The sequence below is a fragment of the Caretta caretta genome, chromosome 8 (assembly GCF_965140235.1).
Source record: "Caretta caretta isolate rCarCar2 chromosome 8, rCarCar1.hap1, whole genome shotgun sequence".
In the NCBI taxonomy this organism is placed as follows: domain Eukaryota; kingdom Metazoa; phylum Chordata; order Testudines; family Cheloniidae; genus Caretta; species Caretta caretta.
Window position 1 is genome coordinate 84215312 of NC_134213.1, and position 24711 is coordinate 84240022.

The following is a 24711-nucleotide window of genomic DNA, read 5'->3' on the forward strand; positions in this document are numbered from 1 at the left end:
TGTGCAGTCGGGGAGGGGGTATATCTGTATTGAAGCAAGTTTTCTCAGGGTATAAAATAAAATAATAATACTCCCTCTGAACACTGGATTTATGACTTATTGCAACAAACTGAGGGATGGTATGATGAGACTTCCTACAATGGTATGTAGCCAATCTGCGACTGCTAGCTGCAAATGTCTCCAGTGGCTGGTAATGGAACCCTAGATGGGGAGGGCTCTGAGTTACTACGGAGAATTCTTTCCCAGGTGTCTGGCTGGTGGGTCTTACCTATGTGCTCAGAGTCTAACTGATCGCCGTATTTGGGGTTGGGAAGGAGTTTTCCCCTGGATCAGATTGGCAGAGACCCGAGCGGGGGTTCGCTTTCTTCTTCAAGTGATGGTCCCTATTGTATTCCATTGTATGTTACACGTGTCCGAAGCTGGAGTATTTGAAAGTAGTAGAGTCCATTGGTTTGTGCATGCGCCCTTGCCTCACCTCATGGTTTCATCAGAGGTGGTAAAGAGCGGGGCGGACTGACTTTGTCTCCAGTTCCTTCTCATTGCTGCATGGTCAGAGTGAGAGCTACTAGTGTTCTCTCAAGTATGATGCACCTTCAAACATTTAGAATTGTATATAGTTAGTTTTTCTTGAAGTGTTTTCTGTTTTTACTGTTATAATGTAGTTTTAGCTTTTAGTAGTATTTGTAGTAGAACTGAGACTTCAGGGGAATCTGTTTACGGATTACCCGTCCCCCTCACCCCCTCCACCTCAGTACCTGTGGGTGGGTACCAGGCTATGCCAAAGACACCAGGATTTAAAATCTGCCTGCCCTCATTCCTTCTTGATCAGTTATGAACATCAATGCTGCCTCTACTGGTTGGGAGAAGCCCCCATTTCATCCAGGTGCAGTATCTGCAACTCCTTACCAAGCTTTACCCAAAAAGGCTGCATGGAAGTCACCATGAGGCCTCATTCGGACCCAGGTCAGGGAGCTTCTCCCTCCACACCCCTGCACATCAGCCTGAGACAGCCAGTGCAACATCCTGCTATGGAGATTTGAGTTTTCATCCTCAGAGGATTCCAATGGAGTACAAGGGCCTCCCATTCTCTACTGCCACTATGAGTACCCCAAAAGACCACCGCCATCATGTCAGTACCCTCTTCTACAACTGCAGAGGAGCCAATGGTTTACCACACAATAGGGCCCTCTGCAGCACCCACCAGCTCTCTCTCCTCGAGTCACTGTGCCCACGACTCCTGGCGGGGATCGCCAGCTCCGCGTCATCGCGGATCTAGACGTCGCAGCGTCTTGAGAAGTAGTAGCACGAGGCAGCACCATTCCTCGATGTCGGAGTCCCGGTCCCCGTGGCAGACGTCGTTCTCGGCAACATTGATTGTACCGCTCCCATGGTACTGATAGGTCATTGGTAACCCTGACCTCATCCCACATGTGGCCCCCTATGTCCCAGCCCAGCCAACCTGACCGGCTAGTGCTGCCGGTGTCACAGCACGGTCAGTGGCAAGGGCCCCCATAGCAGGGCCAGTGGTGACAGTGGATCCCCTAGCCCCCGGTGCATGCTCAGCCAGAGGCTCATTCAGTAGCAGGGGCGTCGGAGGCTCCCTCCGCCTCACTATCCAGGCCTCCAAGGGATAGATCGATGGGTATGGATCCTCAGCACCACACGCGGAGTCCGACCAAGGGGTGGATCCCGTGGCGCCGGCTGATGTGCAGAGCTCTGTACCAGCCTCCTCCCACGCGCCGGATGACAAGTTTGCAGCCCCACCCCCCTCCGCACCACAGGAGGACTTCAGGGCTCACCAGGAGCTACTGAAGCGAGTAGCATTGACCCTCCAACTCTAAGCTGAGGAGATTGAGGGACCCTCAGACTCGCTCTTCAATGTCCTCTCCTCTTCAGTTCTGGGCAGAGAGGCCCTACCGCTGCACGAAGGGGTGGCTAACATTTCCAATGCCTTCTGGCAAACGCCGGCCTCCCTTGCACCAATGTCGAAGGCAGAGCGCAAATATTTTGTGCCCACGAAAGGGCACGAGTATCTCTCTACCCATCCGGCCCCCTACTCTCTAGTGGTGGAGTCTGTAAATCATAGGGAGAGACAGGACCCACACCCAAGAATAAGGACTCTAGAAGGCTGGACTCATTTGGTAGGAAGCTTTATTTGTTGTCCAGTTTCCAGCTCTGGGTGGCCAACCACCAAGCCCTCCTTAGCTGTTATGAGTTTAACTTCTGGAGGTCACTGCCCAAATTCGAACCCTCCCTTCTGGAGCGTGAAAGGAAGGAATTCAAGGTGCTTGTGGAGGAGGGTGCCGCTGCTGCGAAGGCTGCTCTGCAGGCAGCTTCGGATGCAGCTGACACAGCTGCTCGGTCCATGGCCTCGGTGGTGTCCATGCACAGGGCGTCTTGGCTACTGCTGTCTGGGCTGTCCACGGAGGCACAGTCTGTGATGCAGGATCTTCCCTTCGATGGCAAGGACCTGTTTGTGGAACAAACAGATGTGAAACTTCATGGCATGAAGGAATCACATACTACCCTGTAAACCCTTGGGCTTTACGTCCCGCCTGCCAAGGACAAGCCTAAGCTGCAGGCTCCCGCCCCAGCTCCTCAGCCAAGATATGAGCCCACCTATAAGAGGTCCAAGACCCAAAAGAGGCAACCTAAGAGGCAGTCTCGCTCTGCCCCTCAGCCTGGGCCCTCGAGGGGCAAGCAGCAGGGCAAGAGACGTTTTTGACTGGTTGCAGGAGGGTACCTGGGTGCCTCCCGAGAGGACCCTCCTACCAAAAAGTTTGCCTTCAGCAACCATTTGTGCGCGTTCCTTGCGGAATGGTCCTGAATAACATCGGACCATTGGGTACTCAACACCATTTCCCAGGGCTACAATCTACAGTTTGTCTCACCCCCGCCCTCCCACCCCCCTCCCTGGGACGACATGGGGGACCCATCACATGTACCCCTGTTAGAGCAGGAAGTGGGTCAGCTCCTCAGCTTGGGAGCTGTGGAGAAAGTTCCAAGGGAGTTCTGGGGAAAAGGGTTTTACTCCCGTTACTTCCTTATCCCAAAGGCGAAAGGGAGGCTCAGGCCTGTCCTGGATTTGCGAGACCTCAATCGGTTCATGGTCAAATGCCAGATCTGCACGGTGTCTCTGGCATGTATCATACCCTCTCTGGACCCTGGCGATTGGTATGCAGCCTTGGAGCTTCAGGATGCATACTTCCATATCCATATATTCGAGGGGCACAGATGCTTCCTTCGTTGCTTGGTGGGACAGGACCACTACCAGTTTACGGTCCTCCCATTTGGCCTGTCCACCGCGCCCAGAGTATGCATAAAGTGTATGGCGGTTGTGGTGGCCTATCTTGGATGCTGAGGGGTCCGGATATTTCCCTACCTCAATGACTGGTTGCTCAAGGGCAGCTCCCGGTCTCGGGTACAGGACCATGTGGAGCTGCTTTTGGCTGTGTGTGCCAACGTAGGCCTCCTAGTAAACGAGGCCAATACCCTTGTGGTGCAAGCAGCAACTGAATGGTCCAGACCCCAGCCCCTGCACTACACCCCCGCTGATAAGGAGGGCAAACAATTGGACTTTCTGGGAAGCCAGGTCTGCTCATCAGCTAGCCTCTAGTTCCAAATTTCGAACTATCAAGCCTTGTTGGCTAAATATGAATTCCTCAACTATGGCAAACTGGAGGACTTTACTGAAAAGCTGTCTCAGCAAGATCGACCCCGGTTTCAGTCTATCCTGGATGAAGGGAAACTCGTGGCATGATCAGCGCTTCAATCTGCTGTAGACATGGCAGATACCTCATTGTGCTCAATGGCTGTGGGCATTGTCATGCAGAAGGAATCGTGTCTTCATTCATTTGGTTTCCCCATAGAGGTGCAAAAATCACTCCCTTTCAGTGAATTGCATCTATTTAACCAGAAAACTGATGATTCACTCCATACCCTGAAGGATTCAAAAGCCACACTTTGATCTCTGGGCATCTGTACACCTGTACCCAAACAGAAATTCTACTGCCCACTACCAACACAGTGGTTCAGGACTACCCAGTTTTTCCACCAAAGACTGAACGAACCACCGCACAAGTGCCAGAAGACCCAATACCCTCCAGGCCCGCCTTCACAGCCTACATCACCACACACATGCAACCCTCTCAGAAAAGCTATTTCTGAGTACCACTACAGAGCTGTCAACCAGTGAGCCTACTGTAATACAACCACCCCATCCCTTTTAGCATTCATTCTACCAGCTTAGAGAGCAATAGCAACAGACAAGCAGGTGCTAGATGTCATCCGTTATGACTATCCAATCAAATTCATGACACTACCTCACCCACATCCCTACTTCTCAGGGACCATTCTCACTAGAGCATCCTTGCCCTAGAGATAGATTCAGTACTACAAAGGGAGTGATAGTCCTCCAAACGATCAAGGGACAGGGTTCTATTCAACTTACTTCCTGATACCCAAAAAGAAAGGCGGTTGGAGACCAGTCGTGGATCTCTCTCCCCTCCATTGCTTCATTCACAAACCCAAGTTTGGTATGGTCACTTGAGCAGCCATCATACTGTCGCTAGAAAAAGGTATGTGGTTTATGGCTCTCGATATGCAGGACACCTATTTTTACATCAACCCACAGATGACTCCTGAGCTTCCTGGTAGGCCTTCAGCACTTTCAATACAGGATCCTACCATCTGGACTCACCACTGCTCCCAGGGTTTTCACCAAAGTTTTCTCTGTTGTAGAAGCCCACCTCAGGCATTATGGGGTCCTTATATTCCCCTGTCTCAATGACTGGCTACTAGAAGCGTGATCCAGAGATGCAGATCTCATCTCAACCACCATGTTGCTCAGATTCCTTTCCTCCATAGGAGTCAGGGTAAATGTCGAAAAATCAGCTTGGGTTCCCACACAGTCCCTAGAGTTCAGAGGGACCTCCATCAATTCAGTCACAGCACGAGCTTACGTACCAAGGGACAGATTCCAGACTCGGCAAGAACTCTTCCCCTGAATAGTCTACAGTCCATCTGTCCCAGTCAGGACTTGCCTATCCATCCTTGGCCACATGGCAGCCTGCATATACGTCACTGCCTGTGCTCAGCTCTCCGTTGCTCACCTACAGATGTGGCTTCAGAGAGTTTACTCACCCATGTGGCATACCATAGATCTTATGTTGATAGTCCCCCACATTGGTAGACTCCACTGTTGGTGGACAGACTTGCGACAGGTCTGGGTAGGAATCCTCTTCCTCCCATCCTCCCTGGACAGGGAAGTCATCAGAGACGCATCCCTTGCAGGATGGGGAGCACACATGTGAGACCACATGACGCAAAGGACACAGACCCCTCAGGAATCCAGGATGCACATAAACATTCTGGAACTCCGGGTGGTACGGAGAATGTGTCAAGCATTTCTCACATCCGTTCGCTGCCATTATGTTCTCATCATGTCAGACAACAACACCATCATTTATTACATCGACAAACAGAAGGGCACGAGGTCAACTGCTGTGTGTGCAGAGGCCAGTCAATCTATGGGATTGGTGCATCACCCACAAGATCCTGTTTTTGGCAGCTTTATATTCCAGGGACTCAGAAGTTGATTGCAGATGTTCTCACTAGAAGATTCATGGCTGATCACAAGTAGGAATTCCATGACACTTTAGTAAATGACATCTTCAACCAATGGGGGACTCTGAGCAGAGACCTCTTTGCCTCCCATGCCAACAACAAATGCAGCACATACTGCTCTGGGGGGTGCGGAGGAGCAGGGGTGTGTCGGTATCCACTCTCAAGGTGACGTTCTCATACTCCGCTGGTCAGACCAGATCAACTATGCCTTCTCCCCCGCCCCCCTTCCCCAACCACCACCTTTCCTGCCATGTGTACTCCACAAGATCAGGCGGGAGAGAGCCATTATTATTCTGATCGCCCCATTCTAGCCAAGACAGTTCTAGTTTCCCAACCTTCTCTGCATGTCAGCCTATCCCTCACTTCCCCTACCTGCTTTCCCCAAGCTGCTAATGCAACACAACAGCAAGATCAGACATACCAATCTGCAGACATGTCACTTCAGAGCGTGGTACTTGGATGGGCAGCTTCTCTAGAATGGGAGTGTTAATCGGAAGTGCAAGACATCCTCTTGAGCAGCAGAAAAGAGTCCACTAGGTGTTCCTACTGGGCCAAGTGGAAACGTGTCACCTCCTGGGACCAACAGAAAGGGCTTTTCCCACAGGAAGTAGAGATTCCCCTTCTTTTCAATTATCTCCTGTCCTGGAAGACATTGGGGCTCGCCCTCAACTCTCTCAAGGTCCTCATAGTGGCAGTCAGTGCCTTACACCCCCCCCCCATGGAAGGACACTCTGTATTTACACTTCTGTTGACTAATAGGTTTTGGAAAGATTTCCTCAGAACTTTCCCACCCATACAACCTATCGCTCCCCAGTGGGTCCTCAACCTCATTCTAATGGCACTAATGAAATAGCCCTTTGAATCACTGGCTTCGTGCTCTGTCCTTTCTTTTCATAAAAGTTGCATTACTTGTGGCTATCACTTTGGCGAGAAGGGTAGGTGAACTTTGGGGCCATGATGGCGGACTCCCCCCTTCAACATTTTCCATAAGGACAAAGTCTCCCTGCACCTACATCCCAATTTTCTACCAAAGGTAATATCCCAGTTTCATCTCAACCAACTCATATATTGAATTGCTTTCTTTTCAAAGTGTCATGCCTCAGCAGAGGAACAACAAGTTCATTCCCTCCACGTCTGCCAGGCCATGGCCTTCTACCTGCAGGGGACAAGACTCATCAGGAAGTCTCCTAGATATTGTTTATTGCAGTAGCTGAGAGAATTAAGGGGCAAGCAATCTCCACACAGAGAATCTCCAAGTGGATTTTGGGGTGCATTACATTCTGCTATTAGTTGTTGCTACTGCCTGCACCGCTCAGAGTGAGAGCCCATTCCATAAGCGCCCACGCGTGTAGGGCAGCCATGTGGAGTTTGGTACACACTTTTGCAAGAGATGACTCATTTGGCACCGCTGTCCTCCCCTCAACTGTTCCATCCTCATCCTTGCATCTTCCTCCAAATTAGGTACTGCTTGTTAATCACCCTCAGTGGAATACAATAAGGGCCATCACTCAAAGAAGAAGAGGTTACTTAGCTGTAACTGGAGGTTCTTCAGAATGTGTGGTCACTGTCTATATTCAACTTTCTACCCTCCTTCCCCTTTGCTGCGGATCTATTCAGTTGGTGATGGAGAAGGAACTGGAGACGTGGTCAGTCTGCCCTGCCCTTTATCACCTCGGATGAAACCATGAGGCGAGGCAAGGGTGCATGTGCGGACCAACGGACACTACTACTTTCAAATTCTCTGGCTACAGAAGCATGGCATGCATGCATAAACCCTCAATAGAACCACGCATCTCAAAGAACCTCCAGTTACAGGCAAGTAACCTTCTCTTCTGCTGCAGCATGGGGCCTGGGTCACTTTCATGTTTAAATTAGTGTAAATGGTGGATTCTCTGTAACTTGAAGTCTTTAAATTATGATTTGAGGAATTCAGTAACTCAGCCAGAGGTTAGGGGTGGGTGGGTGAGGTTCTGTGACCTGCAATGTGCAGGTGGTCAGACTAGATGATCATGATGGTCCCTTCTGACCTTAACCACACACGCGCGCACGTCTTCCCACCTCTGACTGGAGGCCTTGTATTTAGCTGTGATACTTTGAGTGAGTTTCCAAGACCTGAAGAAGAGCTCTGTGTAAGCTTGAAAGCTTGTGTGTCTCACCAACAGAACGTGGTCCAATAAAAATTACCACCTCACCCACCTTGTCTCTCAACAACATTTCCAAACACCATGAGATGAGATTTTCTGGCATGAGTTTATTTTCCTTCAGAACTAGCAGAAGGAAGTGAAGGAAGAACCTTCTAATGTGTTCATGAACAGTACTCATAACAAATCGTGCTGGTTCGCATTTCAGATCTGTTTACGGTTTAAACGGTTCCAAAAGGTTAGTCTTTCTTGCCATCCATGAAGTATATAGAATTGTACTGTAAATTTGCAGAAATTTTTTTCACTAGTAAATTAAATCCCAGCTAGAGGAGTACTATAAACCTACATAATCTGTTTCACCTCCCTCTCCAGTGGATTATGATTTAACACTTAAGCTTGATGAACATGGGGGCACCAAAATAAACCTGCCTCTATTTCTAGTGAGCAGTAAGAATCTTGAGTGGATATATTGGATAATCCATTTTTTTTTTCCTAAAAAGGAAAAATATTTGGATTGGCTTCTCTGATAGCTATTGGGCTTACTTTCAGTGATTTCCCTAAATGATAGTTAAGGCACAACTGTTCCCTGTGTTCATTACAGAATAGCCATATCAAGAAAAGACCCAACTGGAGCCAAGAGGAATACATAAGTTTGTCAAACTCAGTTGGAGAGAATTTTCTTATGCACTCTGATAGCACTACATTCCTTACCTTGGTTGGTGGGATCTGTTTCTCATATCTTTCAACTGTTGAGTTGCCTGTATGCAATATATATACTACTTAGGCATCATCTAGAGGCTAGCTGAAGAAAACTGTTTTGGTTATACTTCTCTTTGCTGAGATTTTAGAAACCTCTACAAAACCACTTAATTCTGTGATTTAGTCTGCCCTAGAAAGGCGGAGTCAACATGCTTGTCACGTCACGGAAGTGTGAAGGTGTTTGTATATCAAATCTAATTCCCTGCCTAAAACCAAAATAGTGCCAGATCCCAAATGAAAGCTCTTTTCTCTAAATGGCGAAAGTGGCCTCATTTCAAAATGAATCTGGGACCACCTGATGTGACTGGCAGGTCTTACAGCTTCTATAAATATTGCATCTTACATCACACAAGTCACCTGAGCACAATTTCCCCTTAGGAGTCATTGATGGGTACATAAGTGGATTTTAAAAAGTGTTGTTTTCTGTTTATCCATGCAGTCTATTTCCTCCCAACTGGTGGAAACAAGCCAAATTTAATTTTCTGACAATTACTATCTAGATATTTCCTGCTCAAGACTTTGAACTGCATGGGGGAAAGGTACAACACTAAATTTGGACACTGAAATGTAGAAATAAGGTGATATACAAACATCATCACAGTAAATCATAAGATGAATAGATTCATTTAAATGATGGGAAAGGTGGTTGGTTGGTAAACTATGAATGGGGGCACTGCTTGTGTACAGCACAGTGGGAAAAGCCATTTAATTCTTGCAAGTCGGTACTATTTTAGCTGAAAATAGCTGCAGTCATAAAAAGAAAAAATACCAAAACAATTTTTATATCCTTTTCTCCAAAAGAAATTGCAAATTCCTTCATATTGTAATTCAGACTGTGCAATGTTTGCTTTCCCCAGAAATCAACATTTTTTGAGGTGATTAATTTTATTCTGTCTCTTCTATGTACCTTTTTGTAGTGTACATTCTAAAACAAGATGTCCTGGTTACCATGGTGACACTGACATTTTTTCCCATGGCTTTCATTAAAATGGTAAATTCAAAAGAAGAGAGATGTAGCAATGACTGACACTCTATATTGATGTTTCCTTCCACCTCGGGGTAAACCTTCTCTAAGGGACCAACTGTAAGACTTTTTAATTAGATATTCAGCTTTCTTAGCAAAACAAACACTTCCATAGTTGCCCAGATGTAACTGGTTGGTTGCAGTTAATTCAGTGGCTTAATCATTTAATTAGAAACATTTCTAATTACATTTCTTGTCTAATGCTGTTTATAATTAGACTGATTCTATGATTTAAATACACAAGCAATAAATATCAAGACATTTCAGCTGTGACCTCTTCAGAATCTAAAAATCCTTGTACAAATTTAGTAGAGGGCCACATTGTCTCACCTTTTTTTTCTTTGTTTGTAATCTAATTAGTTCACTTCCCTGCCCAAGAACCAAGCAATATAGAATTAAGCATAATTTTTATAAAATGTTTACAAAACTAATCATTGCCAGGTCAAATAAAGGCCAAAACAAAGACAAGACAGGGAACAGATCTGAATGAAATTTATGGTGAGTATAATATGTCACTGTAAATAAATATTAGTAGTACTGACAACCAAGCTCTCAGCAGAATCTGAACATGATTTAGTCCCCTGCAAACACTTAGGCCTTTGTATAGTCACATGCATGAGTGCTTTCAGGTTTGGAGTCTTAATTTAGTAATAGTTAATGCTTCATCTCTGTTTACAGTGTTCTGGTTAGAAATGAAGAATGCTTTGATGCCAAAACTACCATTTTTCTGGGACTATTGAGGAAGTGTCAGGAACCCTAGCTAAGATAAATAATAGATCAGTGCAATTTTTCAGAGCGAATAACTAATAAAGCTTGTCTTTGAAAACGATGTATTAGACTGTCAGATTTCACTGAGATTTGTGAATGGGATTTTTTTTCCCAGCTTGAACTGTTTGATCATCTTTCCTGCACTAGAAATAATGTATCACATTTCAAATTGTGTCACACCTACTACTTATTGAGAGGCTGCATGCAAAATGTTCAATTGTAAATGACTGATTTCACTAGGCATCCTACTGCATATCTGTCCTTCAAACAAAGTTGTATTTGGTCCCAGAAAATGTTCCACATCACAACACTGCCATTACTATGTCAGAGTGAAAAGTATACAGAATGGCAGAATTAAATACTTTTTTAAAAAACACTTCTTTCGGAACAAAATGAAAACCTTCCCACAAATACAAGTGTGACCATAACCACCTGGCCTTTTTAGTGTTCCCACAGTCCTGGATGACAGGCTTCTCTGCAGGAACAGTAAGATTTTTTAGACTGGAGCATGAGGGGAAAAGGGACCGCACTGGAGGAAACCCTGGTAGTAGAGGAGGCAGAGTCACAGGAACATACCGCAGATCAGGCCCTACAGCTGGCTAGTGGGCCTCCTGGGCCTGTTTTCTGAGGATCTGTTCAGGGATGGGCCCAGGGAACAGCCTGGGGAGGGAGTGGCACAGGAGCTGGAACAGATCAGCAGCTGGGTAAGCAGCAGCCAACATCTTTATTATAATTATGGGGAAAATGGTAGCATAAATGGGAGGGATTTCTGGGTTATGGCCAATAAAATAGTTATGGAGGATATTTGGAATGGGATGGCTTCAGACGGTTGACGGTGGAAGTCATGCCGTTTCCCTGGTCCTCTTCCTTCCGTGGGACCACCATGTAGCCAAGGTGGCTTCCACATGGGGGAAAAAATTAAACATGCAACTAAGTTTCCACTTAAAAAAGAAAATAAGAATTACAGGTTTAGCAAGCATGAGTACATATTTCTGCATATATTGCTAGGTTTGTAGCTATGTCACGCTGGCAGACTGATACAGTTACACCATTATTAGCATTAGAGCCTTGTCCCAGACAGCATAGATTATAAACCCCCGTGGCTGTATTAAGTGAAAAAGTCCCTTTGGGATGTCTGTACTTGGTCTACTGACCCGGGCCGTCCACAGCATGCTGTCTGAGCTGGAGAGAAGGAAGCAGGGGGAATCGGTTCTGCTGTTAGCAAGCCTCCACATTCTGATTCAGTATCCTGTTAGTGTTCATCTGAATTTTCCTCCCCTCATGGCAGGTAGTGCTTGAAACTTTTTCATGCAGGAGAATCAGTGAGATTTCTGGGCAGGATAAACTTCCAGTGGTTGCTCTGTAGTTTAACCGCCCTCTCAACTCCTTGCTATGTTGTTCAGCCAGCAGGTGATGAAAAGATCTCCATTGTATAGATAGAGGGAATTCCGGCACTAGCCTGGAACATTTGCTCCCTCTTCCACTCGGGGACCTCCCGCAGGCTTTCCTGGCCTGAAATAATATTGAAACCAATACTGGGAACAGGTCCCCTGGTCTAAATAGCCTAACCACCCCCCAATCAGTTCCTGGTATATTTAATTAAATCTGAAATTCCTTATTATGTCTTTGGTCTGGGTACATGGCTACAAGGAGCTTCTGAAGATGCCAGTGTGTAAAGATGGAATAAAAGTATCAAACTATAGTATGACGGGGGATTTTTTTCTCTTTCTATGGATGAAAAATAATTTTAAAAGTTGAAGGCCCTGTTGGATCAAGGCAATCATCCAGGACTCTTGAGGAGAGGACCCTCAACCAGCATGGAAAAAGGAAAAGGCTCAGATGACCTGTTGCTTGAGATAGGGCACAGGTCAGAACAATGAACACCTGGAGGAGCAGCAGTGAGGGAGAATAGTGATGCATGCCCAGAGGGAGCAGTGTGAGTGGCTGTCCATCCTGATAGTTAGCAGGCTATAGCTCCTGGACCATCATTGATGCCTAAGGACTCTCCTTCACTTCACCACATCTTGCACCCTGTGCAGCCATTGGACAATCCAAAGATGGGGTTGGCTATGACCCACTCTATGCACTGGAATGGGCAGATGTTCCCCATTTACTGTATCTCTATACAATGTGTAAAGCTGCAAGTAATGAGAATGGATACACATATAACATCCAGTTCTTCTTTGAGTGATTGCTCATGTCTATTCCACAATTGGTGTGTGTGTTCGCCACGTGCACCGGTGCCAGAAGTTTTTCCCCTAGCAGTGCACATGGGGGGAGCGCCCCCCGCGACCTGTGGAGTGGCGCCTTCCTGGCGCAGTATAAGGGGAGCTGCGTGCTCCCCAACCCTCAGTCCCTTCTTGCCGCCAGTGAAGGTGCATCAGAACTACTCTGCTCCAGCTTTGTTTGTTCGTTCAGTGTCAGTACCTGTAATTAGTTAGCTGTTTAGTCAGTCAGTGATTCCGGGCCAGGGCACGCCCCACGCCCCGGGGTTTAAGTCGTGCGGCTCTTGTAGGCGTTCTATGCCAAGAAGTGACCTGCACGCAGACTGTTTGTGCTGTTTGGGAGAAACCTATATCAGCGAAAGGTACAAGATTTGCAAGTTGTTTAAGCCTCGGACCAAAAGAGAAAGGGACATTAGGCTCTGGGACATCCTGATGAAGTCGGCGCTGACCCCAACTCCAGCACACCGCTCCAAACCGGTACCTGGCACCGTGGCATTGGTATGTGGCGACCCTCCAGTGCCATCAACCAGTCGGCACTGCCCCCCGTCCACGGGGCACGCCAAAAGGGCCAGGAAGATTCCCTCTTTGCAGCGGCACCGAGGGAAGTCTGGGACAGAGGCTAGGCCCATGTCGGGCAGTCCTTGATTCCCCACCGGGGCCCAGGCCTCGGACTCACGTTGAGCGGAGTAGCCCTGCCCCTTTGGAACAGGCCTCTCCGGATGTCCAGATGCCATCCATACCTGAAGCCCTCCAGGTGGCCCAGGACGTTATGTCCATGCCAATGTCAGCCCCATGCTCCAGAGTCGCCACAGCCCGGTACCGGGCTTGGTCGAGGGAACATTCCCAACGCCGTTCACCGCCCACCACCCAGCAGAGTCCATGTGGATCGCCCTCGATGCCGACCAGACTGTCTGGCTGGGTTCTGGCCGCCTGGGACTCTCGGCACCATTTGTCCTCAAGGAGCGAATATAGACAGGACCGCAGCAGGCGTTGCCAACAGTCCTTGTCTCAGAGGGAGTACTGCAGTTGGTCACGGCTCGGTCATCGACGCCGTTCCCGCTCAGACTCCTGCTCCAAGTCTCCGCCAAGACATCGCAATCCTGGGCGTTGATCACCGGCATCTCGCGGTCGTGAGTCTGCCCATCGAGGCCATTCGTGGAGCAGCTGTTACCGTTGGTACTGGTCCTCCACGTCAAAATCATGGTCCCATGGCCGACGTAGATCCCGGCACTGCCACTCCTCCCGCTCCAGAAACAGCAGCAGATCTTACGCTAGCCCGGCCTCCATTTGTTGCCGTCTTTCGATGGGCCAGACCAGCCAACCCGAACAGCCGGCCCCGAACAGCCACGCGAGTGTCGTGGCTGACCTAATGGTACCAATGGGCACCGTAGCCTCCAGCGCAGTCCTGGGTGGGAGCTCGCTTGGTGGCTGGAGCTTCGGAAGCAACGTTGGCCTTCCTCTCCAGACCCCTGAGAAAAGAGTCAGTGGGACGTACGTCCTCTGCACCGTGCCCGGAGTCTGACCAGGTGGTGGACCCTCCGGTGCCAGCCAATACCCAGAGCACCTCACTGGCCTCCTCGCCCTCCCTGCAGGCAGCCTTGGATGCTGCGGAGACGGCCACACAATCCATGGCATTCGCGGTGTCCATGAGATGGGCATCATGGCTCCTGCTCTCTGGGCTGGCCAGTGAGGCGCAGTCTTCCATGCAAAATCTCCCATTTGACGGGAAAGCTCTGTTTGTGGCGGAAACAGATACAAGGCTGCATGGCATGAAAGACTCCCACACGACCCTCCAGACTCTGGGCCTGTATGTCCCAGCTCTGGCAAAACCTAAGTTCAAGCCACAGCAGACTCCCGCCCAGGCTGCCCTGCCGAAGTATGAGGCCGCCCATAAGAAGCAGCGGGACTATAAGAGAGGCCCTCAGAGGCAGTCTAGGCCTGCCCCCCAGCCTAGGTCCTCCAAGGGCAAACAGGCGGGGAAAAGGCGCTTTTGATGGGACGCTTGGGGGCACCCCGCCAGTCCTTATCCGGGATCCACCCCCAATAAAGCTCCCCTTCGCCAACCGGTTGTGTGCTTTGCTCCCGGAATGGTTGTGGCTAAACTCGAACCAATGGGTCCTCAACCATCTCCCAAGGTTACACTCTCCAGTTTACCTCCTCCCCACCCAAACACCCCCCCGTCCCTGTCCCTCTTGGGGGACCCCTCACACAAAACTCTAGCAGGAGGTGGGGCGGCTCCTAGGACTAGGAGAGATAGAGGCAGTGCCTGAAGAGTTCATGGGCAAGGGTATTACTCCCATTATTTCCTTATCCGGAAAGCCAAAGGGGGCTCAGGCCCATCCTGGACCTGCAACATCTGAACCAGTACACGGTGAAACTCAAGTTCCGCATGGTTTCCCTGGCCTCCATCATCCCCTCCCTGGATCCCAGGGACTGGTACGCTGCCCTAGATCTACAGGATGCGTACTTCCACATCCACATATTCAAGGGGCTTCCTCCATTTCGTGGTGGCACAGAATCACTACCAATCCATGGGTCTCCCATTTGGTCTGTCCACTGCCCCGAGGGTGTTTACAAAATGCATGTCGGTGGTAGCAGCCTACCTCAGACGGCGGGGGGTCCAGATATTTCCCTATCTGGACAATTGGCTTGTCAAGGGCACCTCCCGGTCACAGATGAGGGATCACATGGCGCTCCTCCTGTCCACATGCACCGCCTTGGGCCTGTTGGTAAACAACACCAAGTCCATGTTAGTCCCGGCCCAACGCATAGAGTTTATTGGGGCACTCCTGGACGCAGCGTCAGCAAGGGTCTCTCTCCCGCCAGACAGATTTGAGACCCTGAAAGGTCTCATCAACTCAGTCACAAGGTTCCCGGTGACAAGAGCCAGGGTTTACCTGCAGCTTTTGGGTCACATATCGGCGTGCACGTACATGGTCCATCATGCCAGACTCAGGATAAGGCCCTTCCAGCTCTGGTTGGCCTCAAAGTTCTGCCAGGCCACGGACAGGATGGACAAGGTCCTCATCGTGCCGAACTCTGTGATCACCTCCCTACAGTGGTGGTCCACCCCAAACAAAATGCTCCAAGGGGTCCCATTCAGGGACAGGACCCCGTCGTTGGAGCTGGTGTCTGATGCGTTGGACCTGGGTTGGGGGGCCCATGTGGAAAACTTTCAGACCCAAGGCCTGTGGTCGCTCAAGACCTGACCCTACACATAAACGTCAAGGAGCGGTGCGGCTGGTGTGTATGGCCTTCCACTCGCACCTGGAGGGCAAGGTAGTCAGGGTCCTCACGGACAACACGCTCTCGATGTTCTATATCAACAGGCAAGGCAGGACCCGATCCTCTGCCCTCTGCCACGAAGCCCTCAGGCTGTGGGACTTCTGTATAGCCCACGACATTCACCTGAAGGCCTTCCACCTACCGGGTGCCCAGAACAAGAGGACGGATCGCTTGAGCAGGGACTTTTCCTCTCAACATGAGTGGTCCCTCCACCCAGAAGTGGCCCACCGGCTCTTCCGAAGGTGGGGAACTCCCCAGGTGAACCTATTCGCGACTCGGCAGAACCAGCGATACCCCCGGTTCTGCTCTGGTAGGGCCTGGGGCGGGGAGCTATCTCTGATGCTTTTATCCTGTCCTGGTCAGGCCGGCTTCTCTACGCCTTTCCCCTGTGCCCTCTAATCAGCAGGGTCCTAGAGAAGATAAAGACGGATAAGGCCCGGGTCCTCCTGATTGCCCTGCCGTGGCCCAGACAACATTGGTACGGGACTCTCATGGGCCTGGCAATAGCTTGGCCGTTACCGCTCCGCCCGGACCTGCTCTCTCAGGACTAAGGCCGCCTCCTCCATCCCAACCTAGTGGCTCTTCACCTCAAGGCGTGGCTGCTCAGTGGTTAGGTGGAGAGTAAAGGACGTGCTCAGAACAGGTTCAGCACATCCTCCTCAAAAGTAGACGGCCCTCCACTTGCTGCGCTTATTTGGCGAAGTGGTCCCGGTTTCCTAGGTGGGCGGCGGACCAGGGTGTCTCCCCTGTGGCCGCCCCGATCCATCTTATCCTTGATTACCTCCTCCACCTGAGGGCCCAGGGCCTGGCGCCCTCATCAGTCAAGGTGCACTTGACAGCCATATCAGCCTTCCATCTGCCAGTGCAAGGGCACACGGTATTTTCCCATGCTATGACTGGCCAGTTCCTTAAGGGTTTGGACTGTCTTTTTCCGTATTCTAGGCCCCCGGTCCTGCAGTGGGACCTAAACCTGATGTTAGCTCGTCTCATGGGGCCCCCATTTGAACCACTGGCCACGTGTTCCTGGTCTCACCTCTCATGGAAGGCGGCCTTCCTGGTTGCAATCACATCGGCAAGGCGAGTATCAGAGCTCAGGGCCCTGACCTCCGAGCTGCTGTACACAGTCTTCCATAAGGACAAGGTCCAGCTCCGCCCACACCCCGCGTTTCCCCCAAAAGTGGTCTCCGCCTACCACATGGGTCAGGACATTTTTCTACTGGTCCTCTGCCCCAAGTCTCACGCGTCCAGTGAGGAGCACCATCTCCACACGCTCGATGTACTGCAGGCTCTGGCTTTATACCTCGAGTGGACCAAGCCGTTCAGAAAGTCCTCCCAACTGTTCGTCACCTCGGCTGAGAGCGCGAGGGGCAGCCGATTTCCACTCAGCGGCTTTCCAATTGGATCACTTCATGCATCCGGTCCTGTTATGAGCTGGCAGGTGTCCCGCACCACCCATTGTGAGGGCACACTCGACTCAGGTGCAGGCCTCGTCAGCTGCCTTCATAGCCCACGTCCGCCATCCAGGACATCTGTAGGGCCTCCACGTGGTCTTCGGTTCACACGTTCACCTCACACTGTGCGATTGTCCCCCAAACCAGGGATGACGCCGGATTCGGCAGGGCTGTCCTCCATCCTGGGAACTTGTGAACTCCTACCCACTTCCAACAGATATAGCTTGGAATCACCTATTGTGGAATACACATGAGCAATCACTCAAAGAAGAAAAGACAGTTACCTTTTCCGTAACTGGTGTTCTTCGAGATGTGTTGCTCATGTCTATTCCACACCCCACCCTTTTTCCCCTGTCGGAATTGTCTGGCAAGAAGGAACTCAGGGTGGGGGGAACACGCAGCTCCCCTTATACCACACCAGGCAGGCGCCACTCGAGGGGTCGTGGGGGGCGCTCCCCCCTACAAGTACTGCTAGGGGGGGAAAACTTCCGGCACCGGTGCACGTGCGAGTACGCACACCTATTCTGGAATAGACATGAGCAACACATCTCGAAGAACACCAGTTACGGATAAGGTAACTGGTTTTTTAGCAATGAGACTCTACAGCTGAGACTTTAGGTAATGGCACAATTCTGCAAGTTTGCACTTTCACTTACTTGTGTACAGGGAGCTGGGATGCCTGCAATGGCTTTCAGAATACTTTTGGTTATGTTAATAAATCGGTTTGCTTGAAAAAAGATAGTCATGAAGTTGTCCAAAGCTTTTAATAAAATATCAAACTCTTACCACATAAAAGCAACAGCAAATAAAAAATAGCAAATAAACTCATATGTCTCTTACAGCCCCACCGGGCACATTTCCTCATGTGTCACCCTCCACTGAAAGGATATGGGAACACAAGGAATCCCTTGTATTTCCCTTGCTTGCCTGGACCAGTTTCAGTAATGACAAAGCTCTTTCAGGTTACGTATACTAGATCTGCAAACCAATGGTGTCCGGCCTAATCCATGTGAAAATTCTTACCCTTATCCTCAGAGATGATGTGGAGAGTGCAGCATGCCACAATAATACAGATGGCATTGGACACAGTGGCATCCAGTTTTGCAGGTAGTCCCATCTTGCCTTCAAATGCGCACACCACCACATCCTGTAACTGCTAAGCGGCTTCTATCAGGTCAGCTGTGTAGCCAGACTATAGTTTCATGAGCTATGGCTGTAAAGGGTAAGCATGGGCACAGACCCTCATCCCCAATGATAACCATGTTATTCGGAGGGAATATGGTTCCTGCTTGTCCAAACAGGAACCACCAGAGCTCAGCATGCTGCCATCATGCAACTTGCTGGTACATGCTTGCACTGGTGTTTATGAATCTGCCTTTTTGATTGACTAAGGCCTGCAGAATGTATGCATAATAACCTTTGCAGTTTTCACTTTCCTGTGCCCGTCGTGGCAGTACCATGAATGCCATTGCTGGCCCAGCAGAGTTTGGGGGAAGCCAATTATCTCAAAGCCAACTATTATTTCTGGCACCTTGTTTATGTCCACCACCCACTGGTAAACCATAGCATCAATTGCTGCTATCACAGCACCATTTGTGTGTCTGGGAGTATGCTCTTCATACGGCTCCATGAAGTTGGCCTTCCTCTGGAGTGCTGGGCCTGCTGCTGTTCATCCCAAGTTTGCATGATGATGTGATCCCACCATGGTACTAGCTATCTAGCACTAGTCTACATATGATTACAGCATGCAACAGGTATATCTCCACTCTGCCATGAGTGAACTCCCTTCCAAGACCTGCCCCTGCCTTCTGAGGGTCAGACACTGCTGGTGAAATGCTATCCACAGTCCATCTGTATATAGTGGTCACAAGCAGGAACAGCTCATCCACCTGTGCTCAAGCTATGGCTTGGCATGGGCTGGAATGGCCAGAAGCAGGGAGCGTGCCAAGCTGGGTGTGCCACAGCCAAATGCATTAGTGGGCTAAGAACACTTCTGCGTAGGGGCCTGGGAAGGATGGGCAAGTTCTCCCACAATATACTGCAAACCACTTTCCAGAAGAGCCCAGGTTAGTGAAGTACTAAGAACCCTGGGATATGCTCAAAGCAATCCTAGTGCCAAACCAGTCTAACATCAATACCAGTGTGCACACAGCTAGATGAGTCTGACTTGGATGCAGCTGTGCAATACCAATCCCACATGTGAGCATCCATAAGCACAGTTTTGCATGCAAAGGGACCCAGCCAGTTGTACACTGCAGCATATACATACCTTATGTCTGAACAGCACATAGAACAATGAGGTCCAGTGGATAGGGCACTGGATTGGAAGTGACAAGTCAAGGGCTCTAATTCCTGTCTCTGCTATGGACCAGCTATGTAACCTTGGATAAGTAATTTCAGGGTAAGTGAAACAGGGATAGGGAGGACAAGGTAACAATAACACAAGCATGTGTTCGTGTATGTTAGCTATGCACACAGTGTAACTTACTGCCAGTGGAACCATTTTTATAAGAGTGTTCTGTAGGTACAACAAAAGAGCAGAGACTCTTCCAGAGGCACTTGAAGAGGACAAGGTAGTGAGTGGATTTATGATTTTTTGGTAGGAGTTACCATATGTAAGGGTCAGTACAGGGGAGAATTCCAGAAGTGAATGAATTGGCCATGAGGGCAAGGAATGTTGGAGTAGCAAAAATACAATCAACAGTAGAATAGGTAATCAGTAATGTAAGTCTGCACTAGATCTGAGTAGTTGAATCCATGTGCCCACATACCACTTTATTACAGGACTGGGGCTTTATTCAGTTTCCCCTGTGTCCTACTCAGCACCAGGAAGAGGAAAACCATTGTTAAAAATAGTAAAGTATGATTGCAAGCCACAAAAGCCGGCAGGTTGACTCAGGAGGCTGATATGACTTAACTAATTTTTGGAAAAAAAATAAATAAATCTAGATTAAGTTGGCAATGTCCCTCTCAGCAAAAGCTTTGTTTAACTTTCCACCTCATAGATTGCTTCTAGTGCCAAGGCCTACAAATAACTTAACTGATTATGATGTAAATGGTATCAACTGCTACAATTAAAATTACATAAAGGTTTTCATTCCAATCTTACTCAGAACCTTCCTCAACTGTCACCCATCACTCTGAAATTTTCCAGACCCCAATGGGTGTGTTACTTTTTTGGAAGTTTAAACCAAAGTTCAAGAATGAGGAGAGTGAAACTCAAAATAGCTGAAAGTAAAATAACAATAACAATACACTAGTTTCAAATATTTTAAACTGTTACACTGATATTTTAGTTTTGTAATGTACAATCCAAGCTCCAGCTATATTGTAATCTTAAATGACAATATGTATACTATGGTGAGCTAAACAGAATGTCTGACTGCCTTCAGCTTTGAATACTGCTTTTGTGGTTTGAGTCACCAAAAGATCTAGATGAAATCATTTCCTTGTAATTCACTGCATTCCAGACATTATTCTCTAGTCACCTGATTCTGAAACCTTTACTCTTGCCATTTGTGCAATTGATTTAAATGGGAATAGTCTCATGAGTAAGAATTTCAGACTTGGGACCTCATGTATTTATGAAATGGAGCAAAGCTGTTCTGTGCTGAATTATAACAGACATTCTAAATGTTTGTGAAAAAAATATATTCAGTCCTTTCTCTTAGTCTTAGAAAGGAGCAAAACATTTTTATTACTATCTTTTAGATTGCTAACATACATTAAACTTGCAGGAGTATATATGGAACGAAAGTGATGACTTACTGCATATATTTTAGTATAGCAACTTATTTTTGCATAAAAGCACTTTGTAATAGAGACCCACATTAAAGATTTATGTTAAGCAAAAGAGCCACTAAATGCATTTATATAATTTATTTTTAAATTAAAAAGTTACCCCTATAAAACAAAACAGCTGGATAGAGAACTACAGATGAGGAAATATCCTTTATTAGACTCACTCCTCCCATTCATGGCACACAAGGAAGATTTCAGGGATAGCTGGCAGTCATAGTAGCTCCTGGAAGCACAAGTAAGGAAAATGTTCATGCAGTCCAGGGGCAACAGCAAGCATGGCTGGGAAGCAAAGCAGAGGACATGAAACTAAGATAAGATGGGAGGTGAGAATTTGGCTCTTAATAGCACAGGCATTTGTTAAACAAAAATACGTTCCCTTTCAGCTTTAATTTTTGAATAGGCTTCCCTGTGATTTTTGGTGTGTTCAGTCAAAAGGAAATGTAGTTTTCTATTAGTCATTTTCTTTTCTCAGTGTCTGTTTTCTGTGGTTTCAGCTTTTCTAAAGGACACCATTCTGGCACTTATTTAAGTCTAACAGCTTTTACAAAATCTTTACACCTTCCCATACAATAAAAAAAGTTATGTCTGTAAAGGATTGTATCTACCATAAAGGTTACTGAGTCTAAACATCATTTATAGACCCTCAGTGACCTCATGTGCGAGGGTGTTCCATTGTTTAATTGCTGTTACAATAAGGACATGTTTCTCTCTTATCTCAAGTAAACTCTCTCTTCTTTAGTCTGAAGTCATTCTTTCCTGTAAACTCTTCATTGAACTGTTTTTCTTCCCAATAATGTCAACCTGTTACATAATTGTTTCATTACATTGTAAAATACATACAAAAGCAAATATTCTTCCAAGAGGGATTTTTTCCCTCCAAAAAATTAACTACTTAAATTTCAATATTAAGTAGTTAGATATTTCCTAAAGTTGGCTGTGGTGTGGTATTTTGAAAAATCAACTTTTTGGCATTTGATTTTACATTTTGGCACTAATTTTGAAAGTAAGCCACTGAGTTACTAAATTGAGCTGTTGCCCTGCCAATACATTGCATAACATTTTGTTACTAATTATTGTGAAAGGGCAGGACTCTAAAGCACCAAAGCATTCTAGAAAGTGATAGCTGAATTCTCATGGCAACTTTCTAGTTGCTTCCTGGATACCGTTGGGTCTAAATATGAGAGTTGGCAGGAAATGGGAAGATTGTTGAGGTTTTGCCTTAACCAGAGAAAGGGCTGAAGATCTGTCTTCTGCTCAACAAACCCCAGTGAGGGAAACTGGAGATTGCTGATCCCAAACTCAGACCTCCCACTGAAGTGAATTTAGTACGAAGGGATATTGGCTCCATAAATACTGCGACCTCAAGTTAATGGAGATACTGTAAGTGCTGTTCAGAAGGATTGTTTGTCTTCAGAGTACATCTAATTAGCATCAATATTAAATCTGTAGTTGGGGAGGAACTCTGAACAGAAAATTTGGCATGACCTCCATAAAAAGTTGGAAAAGGAAAGGTCCATAGCTGTTGGGAATAATAGTTGGGGATTGGCAGTTAGCTCTTGCTGGCTAAGAGCTTCTCTTAGGAAAAGGAGTCTTCTTAGGAAGAACCAGAGTTATTTAGATCAACGGTTCCCAAACTTGTTCTGCGCTTATGCAGGGAAAGCCACTGGCAGGCCGGGCCACTTTGTTTACCTGCCGCGTCCGCAGGTTCAGCCCATCGCGGCTCCCAGTGGCCACAGTTCGCTGTTCCAGGCCAATGGGAGCTGCTGAAAGCGGCGCAGAGAGGCAGGGACTTAACCAGCTGGCAGCAGCAAGTGGTGTGGGGATATGAATTACTCTTTTTAGAGCCCAGCAGCTATCAGCTCTGGCCCTCTTACCTGCCCAATGATACAGATTTACTCTCCTTTAAACCCCTCTTTTTTACTTGACCTCTGTACAAAAACATAGGACTCTTACCATTTTAAAAACAGGTATTTTGTTTGGAGAGGTGGTTTGGGCAGTATGTATCACAGGAACCCCGTGCGTGCCTGATCTCTAATTTACACCATAAACTCTACTGACATATTAATTTTCAAGCTGCTATAATTACTTATCTGGATTTTAGATGTTTGAAAATTTGAGTGGAAATCCTGTAGCATCCTTAACTACGGAGTTCCTACTGCATAATCATCCACACACTTGTTAATTCCTAGGTTGGATTTCTGCACTATAATCAACCTGGGATTAACCATGAAGGCTAAGTAGAAGCTTCTGGTAGTGCAGAGGACAGCTTTCACAGAAAGGTGGGCTGATATTAGTAACATACTACACTTATCTGTATTCTTTACAGGCTAAATTTAAGGTTCTGCTAACCCTTTATAAATCCCTAAATATGTGAAAAGTAATTAATTGCAACTATGGAGGAGGAAGAGATCAATAAAAGATATATCAGATCTGCCTAAAGACAGACAGCATCCTGGAGTGAAAACAGAACAGCTATAGTCAGATAGCTGATTGAAAAGGTCTTGGAAAAAAGGTAGGCAATATCAGTTTGGATAAAACATGAAGGAAGGGGCCAGTGCCTGTGACAGGTCAGGCTGCATAAACTCTGTTCCTGGTAGGTAGCGATAAAGTTAACCTTCTTGTCCTAGAAAAGGCCACAAATAAAGACGATATTGTTATGCTGGGAACATGTTTAATGGCTGCCATCAAGTGAGTCTTTCATCTACAATCACAAAGCTGGTTAAAGCAAAGCACCCGTCTTCCAGGCTCCATAGAAGGAGCAATTAAGCTTTTTTATCGTGACATAGTTGGAAATAAAAGCTGCCACTGCCCAAAGCAATGGGCCATATGGCAATGCTTGAGTAGAAGCTAACCTCTGTGGGATGATGTGTTACCTGATTGCAAATGCAGAAGCTAGGGGAGCACAAGCTAAGTGTGTGTAAAGAAAGCCAGCAGACAGCGACAGAAACATGTGACATGAGCATGATCCCGTGAAGGAGCAGAGACACAAAATTCCTTGAGCAGAGAACTGACTGGTCTGGGGATTGGCTCAGCAAGGAAACTGCCTTACTCATTACTACAACATCCAAGGAAACAGAACTCTCTGCACATCCTTTGTAAATCAACAGGATTGTGCCAGAAAATACACCTGACTCACCTCATCCATTTCTCTTCCTAATGGACACAAACTTGCAAGACTCCAAAAGTTGCTCATGTGCTTAAGCCACAGGGGCATGGGCAACCGTCTAAAAGCCTAGAAGCCAGAGTTGCCTGCCTGGGGAACAGATGGAACCGCTTTCTAGGGCTAGGCCTTGCCGCTCCCTTGTCTGCATGCTCTGGAGAGAGGCGGGTTTTCGGTGGGGGCAGGGAACGCACCCGCTCTGCCCCATCCCTCGCACCTCGCAGGGCCCAGGTCAGGCCCCAGCCCGGCGCTTGACTCACACGCCCTCTGGCCCGGCGCCCGTCGCGTCCGCGTGGGCAGGGCCGGCTCGCGCCCAGCCAGAGACCGTCCCCCTCACACCACTCGGGGAGAACAGTCACCCGGCGGCGCGTCCCGCTCCGCGCGGCAGCGCCGATCCTCACCCCGCGACCGTGGGCGGCGGCTGGCCGCCTCCCCCAGCTACCAGCAGGCGGAGCTGCAGGGAGCGGGTCCC

At 48.0% G+C, this 24711-nt stretch overlaps 1 long non-coding RNA gene across 3 annotated transcripts; it reads right to left on the reverse strand.

Annotated features, from left to right (window-relative positions):
* Window positions 1-2134: 2134 nt before the first annotated feature.
* On the reverse strand, window positions 2135-24595 carry LOC142073025 (uncharacterized). 3 transcript variants are annotated; one of them, XR_012669716.1, is made up of 3 exons: window positions 24216-24595; window positions 21180-21358; window positions 2135-2470 (listed from the first exon to the last, which is right to left on the reverse strand). It is a non-coding gene; the product is annotated as an uncharacterized LOC142073025 (long non-coding RNA). The 3 variants fall into 3 exon arrangements; XR_012669717.1 differs by lacking the exon at window positions 21180-21358; XR_012669718.1 differs by having other exon boundaries at window positions 21244-24510.
* Between the last annotated feature and the right edge of the window lie 116 nt (window positions 24596-24711).